We start from the raw sequence: 5,000 nt of genomic DNA, 5'->3' as shown, positions 1-5,000 counted from the left end.
AAGTTCAGTCAGTAGATATATTTTATCTGGCATGGTTGTTATTCAAATTTGAATAGCATTTAAATTTTTTTAAACCAGAAGATTTGTAATAAAAATCTTGATTTTTCTTTTGGAAAAAAAAAATCAGATAATCTGGCATCATTAGGTACACATGCCCACTGCATCTGTCTTCCAGAGCTGGATGATGAACGTGACCTAAGCTGAACTTACTACACATCTTTCCACTCCCTTGTCTCCCTGCCCAGGTCTACTTCTCTCGTTAGCATTTGTTGCATGGCTCTTGTAGGCATACTTGTTTACATTCTCCTTAAACTAAACCGAAACAAATGGGTAAACTGGAATCAGGGGTAAAGTTCAAGGGCAGTGAAAAATCAAACTTTCAAGCAAAGACCATGACAAGTTTAGATACTAGTTGAAGCTAAAAGACATAGATCATAATCTAAGCAGAAGAAGATGCAGCAATGGATAAATTTACTAGTCTATTGCTAGGTTATCAAATTGCCCTAACATGCACTGACTAAAATTGATTAACAATCCATTTTTATCTCCCAGGGTCTATGGGTCAAGAATATGAGAGTGGCTTGCCTGCTCAGTTCTGGCTTGGGGTGCCTCCCGAGGTTGCAGTCAGACAGTAGCAGGGGATGGGGTCCTCTCATAGGGTCTGGAGCACAAGGAGATTCGATTCCCTGAGCTGAGACAGCCAGGGCTCCTGGAACATGAATCTCTGGCTCTATGCCATCTCTCCACATGGTCTCCCCAGCAGGGCCATCAGGGCTCCTAAGCCACGTGTCCCAAGGGAGAGATGCAGATGGAAGAAGTTACTGTTGCCCTACGTTATGCGTTAGAGCAGACAGAAGTCCACACTCAGATTTGGAGGGAACACGGCCCCCGCCTCTTGGTGGGAGGGGCAGCAGTCACACTGTAAAAAGAGCTTGTGGGATGAGAGTTGTATGCTGGCATGTCCATCTTCGGAAAATGCAGTTTGCCACAAACAGAAGTGAGAAATAGGGTCAGAAACTAAGAAATTCTGAATGATGTAAAAGCAAATCAAAATTTAGGTTTCCTGAGAAGTACAAGAATAGAAGATAATGTCTGGGGACTGGAATATCTGCTTGCATGTGTTGGCTTTGCTTTTCTCCACTTGACCGTAGCCCAAAGATTAACTTGGACATACTCAGGCCACTTAGCATCACCAGGTTCTGAAACTTTCACCTGCCCACCCTAGACAGGATCATTTGCTATTACCTAGTTCTCCACTTCAACTAAACAAGTGGCCTTACTGTCTCCTGTGCATATCTGGTCTTGAAGGCTCTGCCTGGCTCCTCTGATCTGGGTTGCTCTCGCTCCTTTTATTCCATCTGTGCTCCTTTCTGCCTACAGACTTTGGGACACATCGTCCTTTAGGCAGCCTTTTCAGCTTCTGTTGGAAAACTCCTTTAGGGACCACATACTGTACTTACTTCTTAAGCACGGTAACAGGCCTTTTTACTATTTATATGCCTTTTTTAAACTGTGAAAAGGTCTTAACAATTGTTATTCCCCTTGCCTCTCCATTTAAATAAGAGTTTTTGATATAGAAGGAACCTCTATTTTCTCTTGTTGAGTGGGGAAACAGAAGCCAAGATAGGTAAGGAGCCTGTCCAGGCTTCCATAGCTAGAAGCTGGAGGAGAGGGTCACAGCCTGCACCTCCTGACTTGTGGTTTGGAGCTCTTTCTGTTCCCTAGGGGTCAACATGGGTGAGTAGCCCACAGGCCTGTACAAGGCTGGTCAATATACAAGAAGCGCTGTGTATTTGGCTGGCACACAGTGTTTTGTTTTGTTTTTAAGCCTTGTACGTAGGGCACACACTTGACAGTTATCTGCAGGCTCCACTAATCTCTACCACCAGATCCCTTCTCATATTTCACTACCTGGGTGGCCACTGAAGGCATCTGAAGGTACCCCCCTCCCCATCCCCTCTACATCCTCCTAAAGGGAATAATTTTACTCAACAGAAATAGATGACTCTTGTTGGTCCTCTATATGCTGGACAATTTATATGTACTAACTCACTTAATATTCACAACATCTCTACTTTTATCCCCATGCTAAAGATGAGTAAACCGAGACACAGAGTGGTTAAGTAATTTGTCTACATTCTAACATGTGGTAAAGACTGAGAACTGGAATTTGATTCCAAGCACCTTGACAACAGAGCTCGTAATCTCAACCGCTCTGCTGAAGAAAGTCTAGATAGACAAAACGCAGTAATAATAAATTTGGGTGGATCTCAATTGCTAGAGCAGTCATTATATTTTCAAATTTATAAAATCTATCTATAGGTTTATATTTGAAAGAGCAGGATGCTAGAGCATTCATATCCTAATGCAGCTCATCTTCAGCATGAAATATTGTCCATGTGTCATGAAAGGTGAATTTCACTACTTTAAAAATGCCAGCCATATGGGATTGATATTTCATGCTAAAACTTAAAACTTTAAGCATTTTTAACCAAATCACCATCTTAATCTTTATTTTAGTCTCCAAATGTTTTTGTGGCGAGTGTAAAGATGAATGGAATTCAAAAGTGGCCATTAAGATTACTACCGCATGATGGAAACTAGAGCCTACTATATAAATCTAAATCCCTCCATAAATTTAAGAAAAGATTTACTGTTCAAAAATAAAAATATAAATCATTCTCATTTTCCAAATCATTGCTGCTGATGATCGTACCCAGCATGGTGAGAGATCACTATATTATTCTGGATGTAGTACTATGTTTAAATTTACCAAGGAGTCTCAACTGCCCACGGGATTTACTACTTCATGTACTTGCCAAGATAGAAGGTACTTCTGCATAATTCCTGCAGTTGAACATTATTGATGCTCTAAATGCATGGAACATTTAATATGTGTAGCAAGTCCAGCAAGATCAGTTATTGAAATGAATTATAATTTTTAGACCAAACCATTGAAGGCCCAATCAGAAAATTGATCACTTTTGGGGAAACTGTCTCCTTAATCTTTCTTATTTACAGTAAAGGATTCAGCAGCAGGAGCAATTCACAGTAGGGTCAGATTGTGGTGGGTCCAGAGAGCCAGACTAAAGCATTTGAACCCTTACAGATAACAGGGATCACTTAAGGTGTTTTGAACAAAGTGAGTGACATGATCAAAGAAATGTTTGGGGAAGGTGAATCTGGCAGTGATGTGTAGAATGTTCTCCATCACGTGGTGACAAGAAAATGGACGTGTGGACAGAAAACTGTGAATTAACTCATGTCAGCGTCTAAAGAGCATACCAAGTTTAGCAGTTACCAATCCAGACTAGCCTCAGGCCCATTATCTTGAATGCTCTGATCACCTTTGAGTCGTAAGTTTTGGAACTCCAAGCCATTACTGACTGATGGAATTTGTAGATTTCTTTGGAGGCCTGGGGAGAAAGAAGGGGAAGGAAATTGCCATATGATCAGAGACACACCTGTGGGTGTGTTGGAATTGGCACGGAGGAGGACTAGTGAGGCACGTTAAGTCTGAATTCATTGATGACATTCTTTCTGGATCCTTGGACTCTTCTAACTTCCTGTTTCCCTGAGTTGCTCTAATTTTTTTCTAGTTTCAACTAGAAAATGTTTTCTGCACCCTCTGCAGCAGATGAGCAGCCCTCTGGGAAGTTTTGATAGCTTTACACACTGGTACAGCCTGGGCAGGTGTCTATTCTACCTAGTGCTGAGTGTGTGGGCAGGCATTACTCAAATTAATCCACTACTTATATCTCAAGACGTAAGACAAGTCATCTTCTGCAATGCCATAATGCACAACAGTTGACAAATCACTCATTCAAAATATTTTCCTAGCCAGTTTGACTAATAATGTTTCCTTATTATTTACTGTAATATTAATTATTATTACTATTTTTATTATTTATTTGGGTAATAATGCTCTATTGTTTCAGAAAATTCAATAGAACTTGGAAGTGATTCACATTTTAAAAATTTCATGATTTTGGCCAGGCGTGATGGCTCACGCCTGTAATCCCAGCACTCTGGGGGGCCAAGACGGGTGGATCACGAGGTCAGGAGATGGAGACCATCCTGGCTAACATGGTGAAACCCCATCTCTACTAAAAGTACAAAAAAATTAGCCAGGTGTGGTGGTGGATGCCTGTGGTCCCAGTTACTTGGGAGTCTGAGGCAGGAGACTGGTGTGAACCTGGGAGGTGGAGCTTGCAGTGAGCCGAGATCGTGCCCCTGCACTCCAGCCTGGGCAACAGAGTGAGACTCCATCTCAAAAAAAAAAAAATCCATGATTTTGTTCTTTATAGTATAGCATGGAGATGTATCTGTCTTAAATCAGGGGTGAGGAAGCTCCTTCCTTCCTTCCTTCCTTCCTTCCTTCCTTCCTTCCTTCCTTCCTTCCTTCCTCCCTTCCTCCCTTCCTCCCTTTCTTTCTTTCTTTCTTTCTTTTTTTTTTTTTTTTTTTTTTTGTAGAGATAGAGGTCTCACTATGTTGACCTGGCTGCTTTCTAACTCCTGGCTTCAAGCAATCCTCCCTCCTTGGCCTCCCAAAGTGCTGGGCTTATAGGCATGAACCACTGAGTCTAGCCTGGGGTGAGAAAACTTTTGGCCTCAGGACAGTCCCACCTTGAGATTTCTACTGTATCTGCATGGCCTGCCCACAGACTTGAATAACCTGGCTACAAAATAAGTAGGCTGGGCAGCTGAGATCTCAGAAAAACATGTCTCTCTCTCTCTCTCTCTCTCTCTCTCTCTCTCTCTCTCTCTCTCTCTCTTCACTTTGCTTTCTCTGGACTTCCCCTCATTATTCATTTAACAAATAGTCATTGAGCACCTATGGTATACCAGGTGTTGCACCATGTGTTTGGAATGCAGCAGTGAAAAAGGCAGCAAAGTCCCTGCCTTTATTGAGCTCATAATCCAGAGGGGGTGGCAGATACTGAACAGATTAACAGCTGGATACAGAATTAGAAATTATGACAAGTGCCTTGAAAGAAAAC

Source organism: Chlorocebus sabaeus, chromosome 11, assembly GCF_047675955.1.
Source record: "Chlorocebus sabaeus isolate Y175 chromosome 11, mChlSab1.0.hap1, whole genome shotgun sequence".
Taxonomy (NCBI): Eukaryota; Metazoa; Chordata; class Mammalia; order Primates; family Cercopithecidae; genus Chlorocebus; species Chlorocebus sabaeus.
This window is presented reverse-complemented; position numbering follows the sequence as displayed.